The sequence below is a fragment of the Ischnura elegans genome, chromosome 5, assembly GCF_921293095.1.
Source record: "Ischnura elegans chromosome 5, ioIscEleg1.1, whole genome shotgun sequence".
Lineage (NCBI taxonomy): Eukaryota > Metazoa > Arthropoda > Insecta > Odonata > Coenagrionidae > Ischnura > Ischnura elegans.
In genome coordinates, this window is record NC_060250.1 from 15,155,473 (window position 1) to 15,181,013 (window position 25,541).

At 38.8% G+C, this 25,541-nt stretch overlaps 1 long non-coding RNA gene across 1 annotated transcript in view; it reads right to left on the reverse strand.

Moving 5' to 3' along the window:
- The window catches only part of LOC124158519, a 581,141-nt gene that overhangs the window by 26,276 nt on the left and 529,324 nt on the right, over nt 1-25,541 (reverse strand). The window contains exon 2 of the long non-coding RNA XR_006864821.1: nt 12,020-12,450. This is a non-coding gene — a long non-coding RNA (uncharacterized LOC124158519). The remainder of the gene's footprint in view (nt 1-12,019; nt 12,451-25,541) is intronic.

Below are 25,541 nucleotides of genomic sequence, written 5' to 3' on the forward strand. Positions count from 1 at the left end.
GGAGATACCTGGCGACGGACAGAACCTGCGGAAGACATGAGATTTTTATCCCATTCAGGGAGAGGCGGAAGGAGAAGGCTTGCATACTCACACAAAAGAAGCTTTTTTTTCTTTCTTTATCTTCTCCTTATATCCACCACTCCAACCCTTTTCGCGACGTAATTCGAGCCGGGGATAAATGGCGTAATTACAAGGGTGACGAAACACGGTCCCGAGATAAGGAAGATAATGCGATAACGCCCCCTCGCGGCCGCATTAAAGCACTCGTAATTTACTGCACCCACGGCACACCCACCGGGGTCAACAATCTCGCGGCACGCGGATCAGCCACGGAAAGGACTTCGCCGGAATGTGGACATGCGACACTCGACATATCACAATCCATAAAACTCTCTTTAAAGTAGCAAATATTACAGTAATTTCTGACCTTTCAGGCACCAATTTTTCTCAGCTCCATAATCTCTGAGAATAAATGGAGCTAGCACATGGCAAAAAATAAACATTGTTTCGCCAAAGTAGGTAAGAAAATAATTACTGAAGTATCCATAGCATCGTTGATTCGCTTACGGAATTTTTGCAATAGTAACCTTACAGAAAAAGTTACCGGAGCATTAGAAGTTTAGCTGCTATTTGCCATGAAGGAAAAATACTCCGCATTTCCATCAACTTGATCGACCGATTGAGGCACTTTCATACCATAATTATGACGACGCAGAACAGAAACGACCCAAATGTATCGGTTTAATTCATCAGTTAATCAATTAGAGTTTTTAGTCCTCTTCATCGGCAGAAAAGAAGCATGATTAATAACGATTTATAACGTACGTTGAAGGTTTACAAAACCTTTAAAAAAAATGCGGAACTGTTTAACATGGGAACCACACAGAATGAAATAAAAGCTCACTGGCGACGATGAACGCGCGGCATTTTTCGTCGCAGGAATCTGCTGAGGTTTCTGGCAAGGACTGTAAACATTGTGCCAAAAAAATAATGGGATATAAAAGTTCAGAACTTTCACACGCGGCAACACCATTATTTCTCGGACCTTTGGCCAACCGACAAGGAAAAAAGAATTTTGGTCACTTTCACCTGAAAAAAAACCTGTTTAAATACAAGCAAGTATCACAGGGATAAAATAAAACCATCAAGGACTAAAAAGCTCAGCGGGAGGCAGCCAAAACTTCCTACTTGGCATGATCAGAACAATCCGTCCGCAGAAAAGCAAAATATGCCGAAATGTTTTTCGTAAACAATGATGGTAAAAAGGCAGGAAAAAATCAAAAAGGTGCTACTTCTTTTAACGCGTGCGTCGTATATGAAATCATGCGTAAAATATATAATAAACGCCATTGGAATAACGCCACGCTTTATCAGGGTACACAAAATGTGGAAAGTAATATGAATATACAAATGAACGAGAAAATATGTTAGGTATGTATTAAGTTTGGATCCATAACTGTTGGCTAGTGGATCACTCTGAACGCAAAAGGTAGGGACAACACATTCGCAAATTGATTCATCGTTGGTTCGGCTAGAACATCCGTCTTTTACGCTATTACTTCAATTTTATTTATTAAAGCCTTCTTATGTCTATGATGAATTCTCTCGAATCTAACATATGGCTTTTGATCACATGACACAACAATTATGACCAGTAATAGGTTACTAGAGTTGTTAAAAGAAGCGCTTACATATATGTAAGAATTGATGAGAAGAAGGCTATGAAGAGGGTTAAAGAAATGGATTACAAAGTGTTATTCTTTACGTATACCAACCGTACTAAAATCCGCCTGGTCGAATCAGTCGGCTCAGTAGGGTCGGTCTGAGTCGTAAACGTATCAAGCTGACCCAGCCCAGTAACAAATAGCGACCTTTCTTCCTCATCCAACTGTGTCGCCGCTAATTACTTCTAATTCTCTGGTCATTATGATTTTCTTTCCGCCTTGATAATTTCTCTCGCAAATGATATCGATTAAAAATTTTACTTACTTCGCAACATCTCATTTAACGCAAAATAACCAAATACCTTGCTAATATCAAGGATAAGGCCACCGTATCGAGTTTACGTTTCCCTTCTGTTTGAAAAGTAATTTTATTAGCTTCTTTGTTTAATTTTTATTTCTACAAGTCCACTATTCAACTGGCTGTACGCGTATCATTTTCTTCAACATAAATAAATTCCTTATTAAGGAAATCTGTACCAACTTAACTTGATGGAATGACGCACTGCAATGTAAGGAAAAAAACTCGGTATCAATTCAAAGGTGAAGATGGATTTGACAAACCAATGTTGATAAAGGAAACGTGTGGCGAGGGAACTCATTTCTTCTTCAAAGATTGGTCTGAGTCAGAGTGGCCTGATTTCTGTAGTTGAAATCAGAGAAATGCGTAAGGGAAACATTAGGAGTTGAGCAGGAATGATGAGAATGGGATCATAATTTGCAGCTTCGACCACCTCGTTCGGTTAAACCCCGCTGCATTCCCCACTGAAAAAAGAGGCCATGATAAAAATGTACCTGGTATTTATACGCCTGATCGCACGCTACAGGGGATTGAATACTGATCCAATCAAAGTTCTTCTGGAGAAATAATATTAAAAAATAGTAAAAGTTTTCATTCCACAAACACTTTGAACATTTTAAAAAATTAACTTTCTTGTAAATTCTCAATTTGTTAGGCCAATTTAATGCATCACTATGTGCAGAGGAAGGAAGAGAATAGGATTTTTAGATAAAATGAAAGGGATTAGGCCTTACTGTGAATTGAAGAGGAGAGTACACGAAGGAAGGGGAGGCTCCCAGAATACTTCTCATGTACTCCATTCAAACCTACCTTTATTTATAGAATACTTCGATCATCTTTTCAGCATCTCCTTTCTCACCGAAAAGTACATGGTCGTAAAATTCCGTTCAATATTTATAATTTATTACATTGAACAAGTTGAGCTGCACTCTAGCATCATCAGGGCCATGGAAATCTACCTCAATCAGCAGAACATTTTAATTATATATTACTATAGCTACCGTTTAGAATTGCACGAATTCAAGACCTGGAAAACAGTTCTACTTAAAGTTGATTTCGACTGGTATTCGAATATAAATTATCCAATTTCTAACGCATTGCAGTATTACTTTTAAAGAAAAGTAGAATTTCTGCTAACCCACCGGGCTAGCTCGACGGTTGGGAGAAGAATCATGGCCGGGGCATCCTGAGCGAGGCCCGAAGCCCACGCCCAATTGAGTGATGCCTATCGCATAGAAATGAGCGCGCGACGACGACCTTCCGCCGACAGGTCTGCCACGGCCAAAATGTATCCGCCGCGCCACCTATCGCGCTCACGCGAAGCAGCGAAAAAAAGAGAGAATAGCGCATAAATTCACAATTAGCGCGCTCGTATCGCGGCGGCCATCGGGAGTCTTTCCTCTTTATGGCTTCCCGGCAGGCACTGCGGCACAGGCCGGACAAATGGGAGAGCCTTCCCTTTTTGAATGCATATAACGGCCAGAGCCATTGTCGCCCCTGCGTGCGTCGTTATTAGCCGAACGGACCGAATTCCACGCTTCTCCGGCGAAAAATCCCGATTACAACGGTCCTACAGCACCGCAACAACGACACTAATTCGCGCCGCAGTTGCAGAGTGGGCCGATGTGGCAACACTGCGAGGTATTTCGTCATGCACCAACCCAGGCAAATGGACGGTAATTAATTGCAAGAGATCTTCCGATGGATATAAAAAGGTTCGGAACTTTCATTGGCGTGCACTTATGTGGATGCGCTCTACATATTTGTATCATATTGCCATTACTATGATTCGGGGAAAATGAAATGCAGTTTCAACACCATGACGCTGAAGAAAACAATGTATTATACAAAAAATGATCATTCGATAAAGACTTAGATGGCACCGCTGTTTACATTCATCGTAAATCATTATCATGACCAAAAAATAAAGTATGAAAAGCATGGCAAAGACGAAAATCACAGTATTTTATACCCATCACACCATGATAAGCTCAGGAAGTATTATATTTAAAACATAGGCCTGAAGGAATGATGGGTTATGTTGCGGTTATGCCAATAAAATAAGGAGAATGGAAAATGAAATGGAAAAGGCCTTATTGATAATTGAAAATGTCATTTCATACGTGACTTGGAATCGATGTCGATGGTTGCATGGTCACTGCGTCATATTGCATTGGGAATGACATTTCCAATTGTGTTATATTTCAACTGGGAATGACATTTCCGAGAAATTGTCCTGGTATTATCCGATTCCCTCTACTAAAAGGGAAGTCTTATTAAGGTAGTGGAGACTTGCTGAATACTCCTTAAACACTCATACCCGCCTCAACACATGAATACCCGCCTTAGACTGTAGAATACTTTAATTAAAAAATCGTCTTTCCCCAATCTCTGATTAGTTCTTCCTTCCTAATGTTCCCACACCCACCACTCGCCCTCCTCTCCCCCCTTCCCACACACCCTCCACCCCCTGAAAACCCTAAAACCAGGGTTAAGCCTCATCCTAACGCCCTTACCCTTTCTCATTCCACCACACGACTCCCACCTCTCCCCCCTTCCGCCAGCACCTGTATTTGGTACATACTTCAACATCTACATAATATCCCGCAAGCCGCCTAAAATGCGTGTGACAGGGGGTGTCAGGACAGCAGCCGTTTACAGATTTAAAAAAAAATTAAGTGCTCTAACGAAGTTGGGACTAGCGTTTATTAAAATCCTTTATGGTTCGGGGAAAAAACGAAATCCCATATCCATCGGTTCGGCAAAACATCTCTCTTAATATATCGCTTCTATCGGACCTAGAAATATAGTGTGGCTCTAATATTATGTTCTCTGTGTCGCTCTTATAGATAACCATTCTAGCCTAGCACGCAGCCTCCGAGTCTCAAGCGGCTCCCAGCCTAATTCGCTTAACATCTGGGTAACGCTGTCTGTACGCCCGTAGCAGTTTTTGACTAAATTTTTTGGTGTAACTAAGTTAAGGAAGCCTGTTCGTGCCTATTTTCAGTGAACATAACAAATTTTTGTTGTTAAAAATTCCATGCCTTACAGCTGCATAAAAGGTCTTCATCACGTCTTCCACGTGGAAAATCAACAGATTAATTTCACTCTTTTCAAATAAGATTCTGCCAGCTCCACAGCCTTCACAGAGGGGATGGAAGAAAACAATTAAGGTATTATCAGAGTGAAAGAGACCAGAATGGAATTGAAGACAAAAAGAAGGTAGTTGAGAAGGACTTTTTAATTTAGGGAGGGGGAAGGGATAAACGAAGGGGGTGGGAGGTTGTCCCTGAGCTATCTTTTACAATTAAGACCCTCGAAGGAAAAGTACACTCGTCTAGAAAAGTAAGCACCTGTAAAGAAGTGAAATTTTTTCGTCGAGGAGAAAAGGCAGAATTGGCGCTCAGCCATTAAGTGAGAAAAAAAATTTCACGCTCTAGCGATATTTAAATTTAAAAAATCAATGATGAGTAAAATTTTCAGAGAAAAATGGAATTCAAACGTAACTATAAGTAAGTACGTTCGTATGCGTCGTAACAACTTAAGAGGGGAATGGTAAATAATTTTGGCTAACAAGTGGCCATATCGTTGCTTACGTAAAACTTCTAAGTGGCATAGAAAAATTATAAAGACTTAAAATGATGCTAAAAATTGAAATCTAAGCGCCGACACGAAGCAAAGATCTACATTGTCAAAGTATGATCGAACGTTTAAATAATAATTGCTAATAATAAGTATGTGAGATCTAGGTCATTATGACACATTTTCTTCTAATACCAAATTGTTAGCTAATATTTTCTGATGATTAACGACATCGACCAAGAAAACAAATCGTTCAAATATAAATATATGTAGTTGGAAATTCCATTTGAGCTTGATACTTTGGGACTAATGCCAAGTTGGCGATAATAACTATGAAACTATCTACTTTCATAAGAAGATAGTTATAACCGAGTAATGGAACTTACATTTATCGACGGACGACTACTTTGGATTAAAATTTGATAGCACAAGCGTATTTTAACTGAAGCATAGGAAATTAATTATGCATAAACATGAGAAAAATGTTATATTTTCCACCTCTACTCTTTTCTAGTGCTCATTGCTCAACGTCCAACGTCCAGTGTTCAGAACACTGCACTCCACCTAGACTCATGGTCAGCCTATCATTTATACGCAACGATCCTCACAATAAATATTTTACAATAATAATTTTCAAATCTATTCATTTTCTAGTACACTGCTAAACCCGCTTTCCTCCGATAAGAACCCTTAATAGCAGCACCGTTCAACCCTTTCAAGTTTGTGACGGTCTAATTTTATGATAAACCTTCAATTAATAGTTTAAATGGCCTAGCAAATTATAAAGTTTAACTGATGACGGAAAAACAGCGTCTCCAAAGAGTACCAAACAATTACAAACAAAAGCATTAATTTTTCATCACAGAGATGCTGCTCCAATGCAGCATACACACGCCGCTGAGTTTAAAATATGTATTCATAATTCATCTGTTATTTAGCTTACTAAAACGAAACTGACTGCAACAAAAAATAAACAAATTCCGAAAGCAATTTAATGCGCGCAATCAAACGAAATGAGCGTAGAAATAATAACACGGAAAAGTAACGTATGGGAACATAAATTCCTGATTGCTAAACGACCACATGGCCGCCATATGAAACTTTAATTAGTTAGCAATTCAAACTTGCATCTCCCTCCGCCTCTTATTTTTTTGAGCCCAAACTGTTATTTTTTTCTCATAATAAACCAGTCGTGATTATGTTGTAAAACAAATCAGAGCACAAATCAGTAATTAATTGCTTGTGAAATTGTCTCGCGAAATGATTTTCGGACTTTTTTCAACTGATAACGGAGATGTAAAATGGACTGCATAGGAAAAATTAAATTTAAAAATTGCCACCACGGTACCATGTACCATGGTACCAAAACACCATGTTACATTCACGGTATATATACTTTCTATTAATTTTCAAAAGCGGCAATGGTAAATATTTCTACGATTGTGGACCCATCTTCAGCAACAATGCTGATTTTTTTCAGACATGGCATGGTCTCTGCTTCTTTTGCAGACATTTACCTACGTGGAGAAGGAGAATAATTGGGGACTTGAGCAAGAATTGGAGAAGAAAGATATTGCGCACAAAATAAAACGAGAAATAGCGAATGTTAAATGTTACAGATAATATTTAAGCATTCTGCAGGTTAAGCTCTCTTTGTAATGAGTATTTTATGAATCACACACGTCTCTCTAACCAAGCTGAAATTCACTTTTCAATTCACAACTACGCCCATTTCTTTGCATTTTCTTAATAAAACCTAAAGTCTTTCTCCCTGTCCTAAATTAAATTATTAAAAAAACATCCCCACCCTGCTCAGTTCTCCATCCAAAAATGAAAGGTAAGACTGCAATAAAAGTAAGTCATAAAAAATGTCGGGTTTGCCATTGAACATATTTGAATTGAAAGGTTGCCAATGGGAAAGTGGGGAAGCACCGACCATCGATAAATCTCCTATTTTCCCTGGAGATATAGATCGACGATGGTTACAATAAGTCAATTGGCATACCAAATTAATTGCCTACGCAAAGGGGAGGGGCAATTACGAAATCTACGAAATCACAATTAATTATCGGCAATTCGATATAATGCAAACAACTGATTAACTACCATCCTCTTCATTGATTTTATGGATATAAAAACAGATTTATAACCGGTATTCTATCGGATTAATCCATGAGATTATGCAAAAAAATAACTGAAACTTCAACATGGATAATTTCCAGATGCCATTTCGAAGTGCCAGGAAGTACATTGAGAAAAAAAAAAGAGTAGACAATATTCGAACTCGTGACGACCGGCCTTTGAGCTCCCACACATCGCGCTTAGCAGTGCATAAAATTGCTCTAGAGGTTTAAATTAGCATATTGATAACAACACGAAATGAAAAATTGAGATGCATTTCCACAGATATGCTATGAAAAGAGGCAAAAATACATTTTAGAATTAATTTCATCGATTATTGCAAACTGATTAAATGAATTTTGGATAAAAACTGAAATTTCAAAAATAATTAGTCAGTGAGCTAGTTTGAGCGATTCTGAATAGACTCGTATCATTCGCATGCCGAGAAAAAAGGGATGACATTACTGATAACGCTAATAGTATCCGACAGACAATCGATCTTTCCAGATACAAATCATACTAATTTTATTTATTATCAACAAAGATCGGCTGTGCAGCGTTTTTTTATAACAAAATGGGAATTAATGGAAAAATAACGTTTTTCCACAAGTTCACTAATCGATCACTCAAATATACTCAATAATATGGTCACATAAAATATGATAACCCTCCATTCGCTCATTAAAAATGATCCTAGTAATCAAAGAGTAAAATAAATAATGGTTGATAATAGGCTCATCCACGTATTTTTCTTAACTAGGGAATTTTACATAAAAGCAAACCCGTATTTTGTTCCTCCTTCGGTCCCTCGCCTACTTCTCGATCTATTAGCGGAGAAATATCGATGGATTCACCCATTTCGCTGAAAATACCATGACGCTACAGACTTTTACAGATCGGCTAACCGCTTGTCCGCTACTTATACGCCTCGCTCATCCATTTCATGAGTTTCGACGTCTCTAACACTAAATTACGAGCGATTCGGATTCTCTCTGAGCGAGTGAATGAGCCAGAAGTGCGAGGACGTCACCAACTCTTGAAAACAAGGGCGGCAAATGTCGCTTTTTTTTTTAATTTTTATTAGAAAATGGATGAATGAGGAATCATTTTTTTTCTAACTTATCTTTCCCTTTTACTTACCGAATCACGTCTATGAATTGCGATTTTGGATCTTAGTGATCCCATCCTAGGACTGAACCAATGTGCAAGCATGTGCAGCTTCCCATCTTTCTTCTTTGTCCCGTACGGCTTAAGGTGGGTTATGGGAGGACGTTTAAGAGGTATAAGGAAAACCTTTAACAATGAGAGGAGAGGAAAGATGAATTGGAGAAATGGGGCAAAATGAAGGGTGAATGGAAGCCGTTTTTGAGGCGGTAAAGGTGGAGGGAAGACGACCGGGAGAAATAAGAATAATGAATATTTTTATCATTTTCGTTCGGAAAAGAACTTCGGGACTTTTTTAATTTGAATATAAAAGAGTCGACCAGCAGAGGTTGAGAAGTGGAGGAAGTTCGGTGAGGGGAAGTAATATTTTTTCCCTCGCTTTGCAATGCGGAGGGCCACATTGTCACATCCCAAAGCCATCCTTCCTACCAGGAAAAATTTCCATTTCTTGAGACGAAGGCGAGAATCGCACGAACTCAAGAGAACAGCATTTGATTAAGGAAGGCTTTCCGATAGCTCTTCCCGAAGATTTAATGCGAGACAAAAGTTTGTCTTAAGAGTGAAAATGAAAATGAAAATCAAAAGAAGTTGATCCTCGTTTAACATGGTGACGGTTAAGAACTCGAGTTTTTCATCGACTTGAGACAAGCGGTACACCGAGAAAATTGTTTATTGGAAACAATTTATGCAGCCAATTTTATTCCGAGCCTCCTAAAGTATTGTAAATTAAAACTTGACATGTGAATTTTCCACAGACAATAATTGCTATTATGGCTTAATGTATAATATGTTAGCATTCCACATGATAACTACAGAAATAATCTCTTTTAATTCAGCTATAGTTACAGCCTGCATATTAAAAATGGCTTTTAAAAAAGATTCAATACCGCGAGAAAGGTTGCAAAATAATGAACGGAAAGACAGAAATGCCAACTTTTTAACGAGTAACTTTAAAATAACTGCAAAATATCCCCAATCCGAAAGGCGCTTTCTTAGAAAAGAGATTAAAATCTCCCAAAGACGTACTTCCCTCGGCACAGAGAATTCCTGCCGCCAATTCCGATATTGCGACTCTTTATTAAGACTGAGGAAACTTTCATCCCTAATGGAAGTGAGAGGGAGGGGGGGTGGATATCTTACACACCCCAGGCCAATGGGTAGTAACGGCGAGGCGGCGCAGTGGCTGTCGGGGATAAAAACGCCCCAGATATATATTTTTTTGTCTGGGGGACTTTGAAGCCGCAGAAAGGACCAAGAATCTCTGGCTCTGCGGATACAGCACTAACACATTCTGAGGGTATCCGACGGCGAATAAGAAGAAACTAGTTCAGTCATTACTCCTTCACGGCAGAAATTTAATTAAAACTTCGAGAAAGAAGAAATTATCATGGAACGAGCGAAAGGTTCAGAGGATAAGGATTGGGCTGCCTAGGGTATGAGAGCATGAATACTCGAATTTATAGTCGGAAAAAAAAGAATTGGAATACGAAAAATCCAACGACTACGGGGGAGAATAAATTTATCTGAGCCTCGAAATAGGCTTCGGAATACACCAGAAATGCAATAACTAGATAAGCATTTTCTTCGCTTTCAAACGCACCTCGACTTGTGATTATGAAACTTTTATTAAGAAAAGAAGTCAGATTCAATTTAACAACCTGCAATCATAATTGCATCAACCAATATTAACGAACGCTATAGACAGGATGTCTGCTCATTCGGTTGATATTAATATCCAACTATCAGACAAAGAGCTACCAGCTGACACGTTTGCTGTTGAGATAAGATATTTTAAAATAGATTTTAGTAATAAGTAACAATGATTAACAATATTGTTACATTAACTCAAAATTACAAAGATGGGAAAAATTCATTATGATCGACTCCTAGTAAACGTTAACATATATTGAAACGGAATTAAATGTAAGACTTATTATCATTTACCAACTAGACAAATCACTCCGCTATCGCAAGAGAAGCAGAAGAGGAGCCAAGGCTTACATTAACAACGGGGAGAAATACTGGAAGAGGTGCATGAATTCTGTTATCAAGGAAGCAGAATAACTAGGTTTTAAAGAAAGTATCATTAGAATAGCCCATAGGATAGTCCAAAAAAAGAATTATTTACTCAGAGCGGGAAATATGAACATGGAAGTAATTAATTATTAATCAGAAATTACAGTTGGGGAAGGCTTATCAACGTAGATGATATACGGACAATGACAGCAGCGGATAAATCAAGGATGGAGGAAGTATTTGAAACGTGGTGTAACAGAAGAAAGATTAAAATCAAGTGGATCTACCAAGGGAGTAATGAGGAAGTCCCAAGACGAGTAGGAGAGAAGAGAAGCTTCGTGATAATCTTAGTAAGAATAGGGAACAACAAATCCCGCTACATGTTGGGGTAGAAAGAAGTCGAGGGAAAAGTGGATGGCAAAATTGGAAAAAGGAACGCCTTGAACGAAATTTATGTAGTAAGTAAGGATATGAAAGAGTAGAAATATGTAGGTGTGAAAAGATTGGCTAATAAGAGAATTGAGGGGAAAGCTGCGTCAAACAGATCCTAATTGACCAGTGGTGATGACGATGATTATGTTGCCAGGGCAAATGACATTATGATCGATAACAATGAGTACCTTTTTGGGGCTAAAGCGTAAACTTCGGGCGAGGGGATGGGCAGCGTAGTGTAAGATCACTTCATTAGGGTAAGAAATCAAAGTAAATATAAGCCTTTGAAAGGTATCGGTGACAAAATGTGACAGCGTACACATGAAAACCACAGATTAAAATACATTGAAATAATGAAGTATATAAACCCAGTAGGAAGTGGCACGCACCTAATTCAAATAAACACAACGAGATCGATACATTCACACAGAATCAACGTGCACCAGAGTACAAGCACACGAAATAAATGGAAAAATATAGCATTTTAACTGGAATAATATCGACACGAAGATTTCTTAGAAACTAAAATTCAAACACATGAATAGAGGAAAAAAGTAACAAGGCTTAACATACGCTTGAGAATTTACCACGAACTTCATCTCCTTTTCGCCAATGCAACCCATGGTCCACCATCACAATGCGATTTTAACGAGTAAAATAAATGAAAAGGTAGAATACTCACCTCCTAAAGTCCTTTAGGTGATCACCGCGACGCGATGAAAGTCACAATCGAAGCACAAAGATGAAGATTGAGGAGGAGGATTATATTAACCTCGTCAAATTAATGTAAAAATCGTCAGTAAGATTTCACGTCAAGTGAGTCACACCATAAAAAAACACTATCTCTCAATCCCCCTCTTTTTTTAGGATCGGAAAATCAATATTTATTCAAGTTTTTCAGTCCTCCTCGAAACTTTCACCAAATTATTCACTTTGAACACTTTCCGGAAACTTTCTTTCCAACAAACTGAAGTGGCAGGGGCAGAGTGAGCCAACAGAAGTAAGGTCTGATCGAGAGGCTTCAGTCTTCAGCGGTTACTTTTTTGTGCGTCGAAATTGGCGCGAAGACTTTCAGCTTTCAGAAGACGTTGAGCAGAACAGCATCACAACACACTGGGAGGAACACAGCAGCCAAGCATATCATGCAAGAGACAGGGTGGGGAGGGGGTAAATTGTGATGAGAGGGCGAAAAAAAGGGTCGAGGGCATAGGGGTAGGTTAATGGAGAGGAGGGGTAGTAAGAGAGAAAGAGAGACGAAAACACTCGTTAGAGTTAGACACAGATCAGGCAAATTTAAAAAAAAATATATATAACACGATATAAATGTAAGCACTCATGCACAGCAATACAAGTAAAGGAATGGATTGATTAAAATATTATTTCATTTCACCAAAATCAGGTCTTTAATCAAATGTTGGCCACAGTCGAACAACTACAGCTGTTAAAAAGTATTACACTACCAGCTTATTTCTATAGGAAAACCAAACATTAGGATAGGTTTATACGGAGCATGACAAGACACCACCAGTTCCTGTGACGCGAGAGTGTGCTTCATCCTTAATCTACCTTTTACTTTCTTCCCGAAAAACTTCCATTCTAACACATCGAAAAATCCTACATCTCAACATAACATGACAAAAAAATGTTCATTCCTTTCTTCGGATACAATAATGACAAATAAAGTTTATATGTTCCACAGAATTTTATTATAAATCTACCCAGGTTTTGACAACTTATATAATTTTCTCATTGTTTGATTGTGATAATTTATATAAGATGTCTAAACCTACGTCGGGTGACGATAATATCCTGCTAACCAAACAAACGTTAAATCTCAGCTCTACGGCCTTGAATAGAAATGTTATAGTGAAGAAAAGAAGTAGGGCGATATCACTTACAGATTGACGTAAGAAGGAATACCAACCAGAAAAAAATACGATTGCATGGGATAGTGAAATTTTCCACGCAGAGAAGAAAATCAAGAGAAGCAAAGTAGAAAAAATACATTTTGCTCACTTCAAGAACTCACTCACAAATTGTTATTTCAGTGCAAATTTTATTGCGTATTTTCCATTCCTAAAATCATAATTTAAAATGCTAAATGAAAACGCTAGGAATGAAATTACTGAACATCCATTCTGAAGGCCACAATAGGCAACAACGGTATCAAATAAACGGCAGCAAAATATTACGATTCCTAAGCTGAATTACTTGGGATCTATTCCCCCTGTTTTTAATTTTGAATTTGAATGCAAACTGTATTAAGGGTTGAACGATTTTAAACGCTACGCCGTAAATTCAGGATGATCAATTTTAACTTTCCGAAACATGCTACCTCTTAAGTTTAACTATGAATGGGTAATTACAAGTTGAATGGCATGAAAACTAACATGAACTGAAATGAGCCCAAAGAAAAAAACGTGACTTGAAGGCAAATTGTGAGGGTAAAAAACAGAAATGCGACCGAAAAGTTAAAGAAAAATATTGTTAATAACTACCAAACGTGAAATGAATAGCTACACGAGAGGGTAAAAAAATCAAAATTTACAGCTTCAAAATACTACGGTGTAATTGCCCATAGCATAGCATAACGCCTACGGGGTTGTGGACCACCATGGCAACTATAATAACCAGGTCACAGAGTATATTAAACGAGAGCCATATACAAAAACCTAAGGATACAAAAAATAAAAGACATCCTGAATCGGATAGGAAAAAAATTGAAGGAAAAAAAAGAAACGGAACGGAATAGCGAACGAATGCAATGTAGCGGCGATGCGACAAAAATTATTTCACCGAAATAAATTGACGAGGTGGGGGTCGTGATGCCTGGCTGCGTATGCGGGCGGACGGGGCGCGTTTTTCATTTGCACTGGGCACAAGAGTGTTTTCCCGGAAACGGACGCGGTCTCAAAGCGTAATTGGGAAAAAGATTGATTTGTTGGAGAGGACTGGATCATTCTCTCCTTAGTGCAAGCAGCTTCAATGCGGGCTCTCCAACCCCTCTCCCCCAAAAGAAAACACAATTCCAGCCACCATTCACTCACGCTGAGGTGCATTCAACATATTTTAATTGCTCATGCACAGCTCAGCGAGCTCAAGAGCACAGTGATTGGACTCGACGCTGGGTTCTGTTAGGCTATGGTAGAGCTCACTCCCGATTTAGCCATAAGCTAGTAGAAGACTCTCGCGTTTACACGGCGCATAGCGATTCGGTAAGCTATTCGGTATAGTATTTGGAGGAGGCGAACGACAGCAGAGGTCATTTTCACCATGAGGGATGGGTGCGGAAGGAATGGTGAAGAGAAACTCAGCTTCGGCATTAGCCTGCTCTTAACGTAAGGCGCCTAAGGGATCACGGCTTAACGTCCCATCCGACGGACGGAGTGTTGCACTTACAATGTCTTCCGCGCAAAAATCAAGCAGGGATCACGCAGTCTCTGAAAATTCTCTTCCACCGCCGGGATTTGAACTCGAGCCCGGAGAGTGGGAAGACAACAATCTAGCTGCCACACCAACCCGATCCTCAGGCTATTCGGGTTTCCCACCGGGTTAGTTTCCCACCTAACATGGCTGCTGAATAACAAGATTGGTAGCAACAAAATTTGATCACTTCGGCAGTCATGTCACAATTGAATCGGTGTGAAACCGGAGCATTCTTCCATGTCACAGGCGTGTGAATTTCAAAAATTCAGGGTAATGGGCCAGTTCTTTTCCCTGGAAAATGCCGCACTTTCAAGAATTTTGCAGGAGGGAGCCGAAGGTCTTCACCTACGATGGGCGTTTCTTATATTCATGGTAATTACTAGTACTTTTTCTCAATTTTTTCATTAAAACTAAGAAAAACAATATTCCGTTCCGTTCAATTTACTTATTCCCTTAAAAACGACAGCGTTGACAAATCTATGCTTATCCCTGTTACCGACTTAAGAAAAGAAACTAAGCACTAAAACTGTAGAATCAAAAGTAGTTTTAATAAATGAGAAAATTGATTGCAAAAGAGCGTATTCGAAAGGATGTTGTTTCAGTGGCTAAAAAATGTCATTCTCATATATTGCGTAGACGTTGACGTAGATGTTGAGGAACTATGAAAAGACGTAATACCAGAATATTTAATTGGATGAGAAATGTATTTGTTAAGAGAATTTTAGCATAGGAAGCAATACAAACTTGATTGTATATATTACAATTTTTTTCAATTTTAGCTGAATATGAGTCCATTCTTATGCATAATGTAAACCTTTCAGTCGGGACTAAACCGTTCCACTTCAATAGAAACCAAGTTAAGATAGCAGCAGACCTGAAATTTCTCTGCTCCTAGCCCCACGAAAGACAAAACCTGGTTAAACTCTACCAGAATTGGAAAATGGAAGAGTGTATTTTACGAAATCAAATTCAGCAACAAATAAACTTGGCAGAACAATGGAAACGTGCCAGTGGCCCACATACTGGTCGATATGAGATAACTTCTTGATGTAATAAGCAGACAAAGAAGCGGTTGGATTAGGTACCGAGATGCAAGGGAAAGATATTTGTTGAATTCCATATCGCAGGGAAGGACCGAATCGCACAGAATAATCGGAATATAGATTGAATTTTCGGCGTCACGGACTGTAGAAGATGAATTCATCGTATTCACGATCCACAATATTTACCCAAATCGCTCTTAAATTAACTCGGGCTATTCTACGTCCATTATTACCTGATACATGCAAAATGTTGGCCATAAAAAAAAGTTCGAGCATTCCTTCTGTACCGCATCGATTCCAAACAAGACGCAATCTTCAAAGAAAGAAGTTTTAATTCATATTAAGAAAGTAGAAAGGAGATGGAACATGCAGATCCAAATCTGTACCCCGTTGGGTATTATGACATCTATCACATCTGCTGTTTCTAAATTCCACAAATCAGTTACGGTACCTCTCCCTGGAAAACGATAGGACCATTTCGATTACATACCTGTTTCACTAGAAACTATTGTCAAGAAAAATTAAACTACGGATGAAAGCAGTATTAACGGAAGCAGTGGTCTTACATGGATAGGAAATAGATACATAGTCTATATTCCTGACCCAAAATGTGCTCATTTGTTTTATTATTAAAGAACTTGTATTCAATTGATTAATAAGGTTTTCAAGAAGTATTCGGGCAGTCAACCCTCCCTTCATGGATTTCCCTCCTCAATTCACAATAAGGCCCACTTTCTTTCATTCTATTTTAAAATTTTATTCCCTTCCTTCGTTTACCCAACACTCTACCCTCCAACGAGGTTTTAAACATTCCCTCTCCGCTCAGTACTCCCTCTAGTACCAGTTTTATGAAATGAAATTTTAAAATCGCACCTATGGTTCCAGAAACAAATATGGATGGTGAAAGAACCAGCAATGAGCTACGAAAGCTACATCAGGACCCAATTATAATTGCACCATCCAAAAGCTGAAGACGTTTATCCCCGTGTGGAGCAGAGGAGAAAATGATACAATTAGAGCGGTGTCAGTAGGCCTGCCAAGAAGAAAGCGACCTTTGGGACAACCACGTTCGAAAGACCAGATCAGAAAGGACTGGGATAATAATGGAAAAATCGATATAGATTTAAATTTAAAATCGGGTTTTAATCGTCAAAGATCGATTAAGTCGAGATTTAAGTCTTCTAAAGTTTCGATCCAAACTCAATTCTTCAGCTTCGTTCGATCTCAGCAACGTCACCACCGACCTTTGAGAACGTCATTCTTCCCATGAAAAAGACTTTTCCTTAAGGCCGGTAAAACTGAAAAGGCTAATCCTCGATCATCAGGACAGCATGCCAATTAATTAATCATTTTTAAAAATTTTTGTGAATCCTAATGGTTCCAAGCGGTGACCCCAAAACTTCAATGAACGAGGATTTTTAAATTTTTAGCGTCAATGATTGAAGCGAGTATTCCAAGTACATTTTTTCCAACACTAAAATGTGTGTTTTGAGTGTTTTTCGAATGAGTTAAATATATTTTATCGTATAAAATGTTTTTTCCTATATAACCGTCTATTTTTTAGATTAACCCTTGAAAGATCGAACTAACTTGGCAAATGATTTTTGTTATTTTTTGCATATCCCATTCAGTTTTACTACCAATTAAGATAAATTATGAAAGAAAGCCCGAAAAAGAAATTTGAAAAGATATATTTAACGATCAATGTATACGCAAGTCATGTGATTCACTTTTAAAAAAATACATCCATACTTTATTTGTATAAAAAAGCTATAAAATCAAATGGTTCAAATTTCGATTTTTATTGAAAAGTCGAGCTTTTAATTTCGATAAAAAATCGATTCCTCAAGTGATTTCTACGGACAGTTAGCCATCACTGGGAAAGGATGAAAGGTCAAAAGATAAAGATGGAAAGGAGTGCCTGGTGAGGTCACAAACATTCTGAGGCTAGAGTGACCTAATGTTTCCATTCAGATTCAGCCATTTCAACGGAATCCGTTCGCCATGAAACCCATTCCATTCCACTAACTCAATCGTGTGCCCACCTCCATCGTTTTCAGCACCTACCACCACTCAATACACGCTCCATCCAAACCATCTCGCAATGAATGGGAAAGAAATCCACAAATAGCAGGTAACCGGTGATTTCACGTATAGGCGTCCTATTTCTGCCAAATTAGTATTCTTCACACCTTAGATGGAGAAATTCCCGGGGGAAACAGGAGAGGAACACTTCCGCTCAACAAATAATTCGTGCTCATTGAAGAATATTCCGCTTAAGAAGTCAAACTTTTCCAAAGACTTCAGAATAGAGGTTCAAGCAGCTACGCAATCTACAATATTTGCACGAGCAGCGGAAGAGGCGCTGAAAAATAAACCGGCACAAGTGCCCATAATACCCCTCAAGAATTCAAAACTTCAGCCGTTCATAAGCAAAGTGTGAACGGAGAATTTCAAGCAGGCACACCAGGGTTATTAGGCTATTCAGTTCATAGAATGCTGGGTCGAATTCGGAAGCATATATATGAAACAATAAGAGACTTAGAAGACTTGGAAGAGGTAAACAACATACCTTTCCCAATCTTGTGACTGCCTTAAAAAAATTTAAAAAGGGGCGCGTGGAAAATTTTCATTTTCTTCATTTTTACGAAAGTTAACTTCAACGACGAGAGGATGGGAACAGGAAGGATAGCTCCAGACGAAATACTAAAACCCGAATGAACACGAATAGAATGGGATAATTATTATAGCATTAGCATAAAAATGCGATCTCAGTTTATTTTTCGGAATTCATTTCTCTTATTCCATTATATTCCATCCTCTACATACGATTTATGATGGTCCAAATAACATGAAGACATCGTTTTGAATATTAAGAAGTTGGAATCACATAATTATGTGTTACATGTGGCCTTCCAAAATGATTTCTCCACCTCAAATGAAAGCTTTAGATACCAGGAACAAAAACACGGCATATCCACCATTCAATATACTAGTAGAATAAAATAAGTGTTCACCAAGGCTAATACACATTATAATAAAAATTACTATAAATTATAATGAAAAAAAGGGGATCGATCGGCATTTTTTGTATTCATGCGTTATTGAAAAAAAAGGGAATAATGCAGTCATTTGACATCATGAACCCCATTCACGGCGAAAGAACGAAAATGTAAGAAAAATTGAACGGCAAAAAATGCAAATAATTATTTTAATAGATACAAACTAACTCTAGGCCAGACTGTTTTCCTTTTTAATTATAGCGCGAGCGGAGTGAGGGCTATAACTTAACAAAAGAAAAGAGGCGAGAAAATGAAAGAGATGTAGGATTGAGAACAAACTTAATAACACGCCAAGGAAACTTTGCAATTGATTAAAGGGAGTAATGTTTCTTATAATTAAAGGCTAATTATTAAGATCGAATCTATAAATATGCCTATAAAAAAAGAAAAAGTGGACATCGAAAAAGACCGTCAAAATTTTAACACATATAATTACTTTCCGTTATACGATTTGGACGGAATACCATGAAAATGCATGAATTTGACTGATATTCAGCAATCTCGTGAGAATTAAAACAAACAAATCACAATAGAAATACTGCAGTTAATTGATTGGCGCATTGGAAGCAGGATGTTCCATACAACATATTTAAATGGAATCTATTAATAAAAAAGTTTTTAATAAATTTATAATTAAATGAGAAAAATACGATCAAATATTCTGCATTAACCCTATTTTTACAAAATTAAATTATATTTGTACATATATATGTATACGTGTGACTCCGTGAAACTGCGAAAATAGCTGGAATAATTACTTTTATTTTCCTTGACATCTTATTCAAGTTTATTCTCAAAACAAAATTTATATCCTAGCTTTCGTTTTAATCCTAGCTCTACATTTTTTCACACAAAATCAAAATAATCAGAAAATCCTACGTGGTATGGAGAGTTTCAATATACCAGCATTCAAAGCATTTCTCGAAAAATAGTAGCATGGAAAACTCATTTATTTACCAAGCTTTGATGATGCATGACTATAATATTTTGTTTTGAACATTTTAAACCATTAATATGACCTCACTTTTCGGCAGAATTTCCATTATGATACTGACTTTCAAAATGAATCGATAAGATATCATTCAGAAGACAGAAAAATAATTCACTGTGTCCGGCAATATCTGGTGGAAATGTTTTATATCCATGAGAATAAACTAAATTGGTATACTTCCACACAATTTTATTTACCTAAGTACCGGCCCGGTTTCGTTAGTTGTCATTATCAAGGCAACTCTTGATAATGACAAAACGTGCCGAAACCGGGTTGGTACTTTAATATTTAAAATTGCGTGAAAGTTTACCATTTTACTTTATTCTCATAGACAGAAAAATGTTCAAAAATGTTCTCAAGAATGTTCAAAGCAAAACTTGAGCGAGATATTTGGGTATTCCTCGGAGCGCAAGATTCGAACACATGCTAATGGAGCATCTACGCGGTGTGAACATGATTCACGGCATCGCGAGAATTTTGGCAATTTCAAAACGCCACGAATCGGAAACTCGCCCGGTGCCCGGTCTACCCTAAACCGGAATCAATAATAATCCTTTTGCCTAAAGAGCGAGCTTCTCGCGGTGATGGACGATCTGGAACACGAGCGACGTGATGCACCATGGGGAGGCAGGCACTCAAAAATTCCCGACGTTTAGCTGCCGTTTCATCCGAATTCCCACCACTGCAGCGGCGCTGCTGCCGCCGTGCAAACTCGATATGAATTCATAACTGGGCCTCGCCGCCTTGGTGCGGGCGCCCGTGGGCCGGTAAGGCGGCCGGAATGTACCGGTCGGCGGCGGCCTCTTCCCTCTATGCCATCACAACCGCGCCACCGGGTCAATGAATGTGGGACGGCCATCTCATGATAGGCTGAGCAGAAAAGGACCGCGCAGAGGGACCCTCATTCATTACTAATCCGAAATGTACATTCGACGATCGAACACATGGGCATGCGCTCATCCATGAGCAGGTACCTGATCAGCTAAACGTGTTTTATTTAAAGTATTTCTACCGATTAAAGTTGGTTTCCATGGAGCTTCACGAAGCATTGCGGCAGTTTCCTCTCCTCTCATGGATTATAATCCATAATTAATTAAGATAATTATCTACCATCATATTTTTTTCCTGATGACTGTATTTCTTCATTTCCGTATCCTTAACCTTGTAAAGAGAGCCCTGGTCCAGAGGAAGAGGGGGCCGGATTGTGGCCTCATCTGGGCCGGGTAAAAGAAATAAATCAAATTAAAATTAAATGGACTTCCCTCTTCAATTTATAAGGCCTACTCCATTTCATTCCATCTAAAAATCCTATTATCTTCCTCAACCTCTTTCGTCTACCCAACATCCTACCCTCCAACAATGTTATCAACATCCCATCCCAATTCAGTACTCGCTCCATCACATCAGATGCCCCAACTGCTGTATCCGTTTTCTTCCAATGTGCTGCGCAAATTGTCGAATTACTCCACCAGTTTAAGCTTTTGCCAGCTTCAAGCTCAAGCTCTTTGAAAATCATGAATGTCGTCTGAGGTTTCAGGCGAGATGGAGTGGAAACGTGACATAATGAAAATGAAAAAGCAGGAGCAATTTCCACAATTTTTGTAATAATATAGTGGAAATAAAATTGTGGAAATTGCTCCTGCTTTTTCATTTTCATCATGAATGTCTCTGTCCTTTGCTTAGGCAACACATTTACCGATGTCCTAACCGCTGTATAAAATCGTTTCCGGCTTAATTTTGTGGAATAATGCTATATCCATAATTAAAGCACAAATGGTAATATACACAGTATTTAATTTATTTAAACCGACCATGGTTTCGAGAATCTTGAAAATGACACCAAGTGTCGAAGCCATGGTCGGTTAAGTGATAAATAAAATAGTGTGGATATTACCATTTGTCCTTTAATCATGGATCCTAACCGCTGAATAGGTTTCCTAAAATGCACTGCCCGAAAAGATGAATTTTCCTTTAAATTGCACAGGAAAACATAAAGTCTTACTACAGGCATATTGTCGTGTCCTAAGAATAGGTCACAGAATTAGGGACGTAGTTTACTCAGTATTTAGCATCTTAATGCCGTCAGAGGTGGTCTCAGTGAAGAAATGGCACGCAAACAACTTCAGTAAAGTCCATTTACTATTCAGACATAGAGATACAGTGTGGCTTACTCGTTGAAGAACATGGTGTCGCTAGAGCGGGTGAAACAGGGGATCACAGACAGCGGTCAAGTCGGTTGGCTGCGTCGCTATAGCTGAGTGAAGCAAAGCGTCGGTACAGATGACGATGCAGACAAGTACGTGATCTCCCATCAATACCTTTTTAACAATATCTTTTTTTTAGGGATGGCCGGATCGGATACCTCGGATCCAAATATCCGCGGATATTGTCCTTCATCGAATACATCGGATCCAAAGTCGCGGAAGACATCGGATCTGGATCCGAGATTTTAAATGATAGCTTCAGTGAATGCAATAAGGGTGGAAAGAGTTCCGATTCTATCTTCGAATGCGCCGCGCTGTCGCATGCGATTCTTATCCTACTCATGAACCGTTTTGTTTGAAAGCTCTCGCAGAGGTTACGTAGGAAAATTTCAGCCGTGGAAAATAAAAAAGGCAAAAAACGACTGGCACATGGTGTGACTCTTCCCAAGAGATTGAACAATCATCGGGGAAATCTCAGCGTCAGGAATTTGAAAATGCATTTGGATCCGAAAATATCCGATCCGAAAGATCCGGCTCCGAAAATCAAGGATCCGATCCGAATCCGGATCCGAAACAAATCCTGGATCCGTCCATCCCTACTTTTTTCCATGCACACAAGCCATTTTAAATAAAAAATTTCACATTAAAACTAAACGCCATTTGCCATTGGTTTCATCATTAATAGCGGCATTCATGAAGTGACATAACGGTCTCTCACTCCGCGCCTCGACCCGACGGTTATGTTTCGCTGAGGGTGGCGAAATTCTGACCGCGTGCTGAGGCGCAGTACCAAACCGCGATACGGATGGGTCGGCCAGCCATCCGGGAGACACGAACGACCCTTTCCGCGCGAAGGCATTAATGTGCGTCTTGCCGCGAATGGATCCCGACGGAGGTCGTTGCAGCCTCCTACGGCGCGCTGGAATGCCACTTGGAGTGCCATCGGGAGGAGAGATGGACCGTGGAATGGCTGGAGCGCGAAATCCATAAACGCTTCCGCGCGGCCACAGCGAGAGAGAGAGAAGCGCACACACATTGCTGCGAATTTACGGCCTCCGGCGCAACGGCTGCTCCCTGCTGGCAAACTGCGTGCTTGCGCCCATAGATATGACGACTAATAGTACAGGTATTGCCACTGGGACTAAGCTCTGCCCCACCTCCGCATTAACCTTAGCGTAAATTGAGGTTGTACTTGATCACTGCAAAATTCTACAACAGCCTAAGGAGCCTTCTTTAAATAATGTCTCTAATAACCTTTCATCAATCCTTCTTCCCTAAATAATATCATTGCTAAATTATTCTAATGCATAAGTTAGGCTTGCATTTAGTATTAAAGAAGTATTCTGGGAGTCTCCAGCTCTCTATAAGGCCTACTCCCTTTCACGTTATCTAAAAGTTCTATTCTCCCCCTTCCTCTCCCTCGTTTGTGCGAATGTATAACTTCAACGGAAATAGATAGGAAATAGTGGGAGTAAACAAGTAAACGAAGCATGGTTAAAATCCGCCGGTTCAGTTTAGACCGAAGGCAGCGTTTACTTCTCCCAAATCTCGTGAAATTAATCTCCAGCTCGATCATATAACGAGGACCGCTGATGACTCATTGATATAAATGGGGATCGATGTATGTAGAGCTATTAAGCTACTTACTAATGACGTAAGTTTAAACAAGAGCAGCAGTGTAACTCGACGAGGAGGAGGAGTGAGTTCCATACCCTACAAAGAGTTCCCCTTCCCACTTCACAATTGGCCCTAAGAGCGGAAATCCTAAACCCACAGCTCGTGATTACAACAATAATAACATGAGCAGATAGAATTATTAGATAGAGCATCAATCGGGTACGTCCAAACTTAATACGGATTTCCCCTGGGTAGAGAACGCCGAGCGATGTGTTTATCAAAATATTAATTCCACATTAGCCCTTTATAAGCCAATGTTGCTTCTAAGCAACATAAAAAATGTTTAAACTATCACCTCTATTTAGGAGATATCTAAACTAAATATTATTTTGTAGTGTAAATTTTAATGACGAAATATTTAGCTGCCACGATAATAATTATCATTTAGTGTAAAATTTTCAAGTTTTCAAAATGAAAAATCTTGAAATTTGATTTCTCACTGAAGCAGCTCTGGGTTAGAAAGGGTTAAAGCAATTAGATGTATCATAAAAGGCTGACGTGGGCATTAGAAAGACAACCAAGTTAAGTAAAGAAGCATACTTTGAAACCAAAAATAAGTGTTTAGTAATGTTTCAATAAAAAAAACAAGCGAAAAATACATAAAAAATAAACCACATGGCTTACCTTTCAGAAATATGATCAGAGCCAACACGCCAAGAAAAACAGAATCATGATAAACTTTAGCGGAAAGAAATTGAGACCAACTGAAGGGATGAGAAGATATTCTTTCACGATATAAAATTTTTCTTAGCTTTATCTATAGACAGCGCGGAGGATCGTAATCTTAAGTGGCCTCTAAATAACATTCTTGTATTAGATATTATTTTCCAAAAATGTTTCACTGAGTATGGCGATATACTCTAGGTAAGGACTACAGGAACTTATTCTTTCGACATGAAAACTGGATAAAATCTACAATAGCTGAGAGATAAAACTCGGGCACAAGGTAAGTTTTTTGATTATAAATGCATACATGGCCGGGCGTTGGAGAAAAAGTCGCGTGTGCAGGACCGCAGGCACGTGAGAAATCCATGTGCGCATAGATAGGCCTAATTAAAATCACAAAAGCCTTCTGAGAGACAATGATAAAAATGCACGGGTACTTTATCTTTACAAGGCAAACAAATTGGGTCCTGCGGTGCTTCGCCATAGCAACAGCATCGAAAAATTTAACGAGCGGCTTACCTGCGCACAATTTAGAACCGGTTTTTCCTATCTAGCACTGCCTATAGAGACCTTCCTGAATAATAATAATGGTTAAAAGATGAAATTCTAATTTAGGTACCTCCAGGCTTACGAAATCGACCGGCGCGAGTAAATATTCACAAGCAAGGGTTGTTCAATTTTTCACAACGAGCACGATACGATTTTAATCAATGATTTAAGAGTCAACATTTTGAACAAGCCTAGCACGCGATTTTACCGATGACTTTATCTTTGTTCAGCTAGAAAAAATAGCACACCGCGTTATTGTACCCTTAATTAAAATTTGAGCGTCTATAAATTAGTAACAATTTTTTCCAATTGCAATAATATCCGTGGTAGGGCTCTGCCACTAGAATTATTAACAATGGATACTTGTTAATATATTCTAAGAGCAACCAGCAAGCAAAAAAATATGAGATAAATCGAATACATCGCACTACAAATCGTCTACGCAAATCAACTACGCAATACGCCCTTCAACTTCACATTGATTTTACAAAATTTGATAATACCTTATTTTTCTCCACAGTGCCTCTTCAGGCAAAAATCATTGGTAACCCACTAACCAAAACACATTATCATCAACAGTAAAATT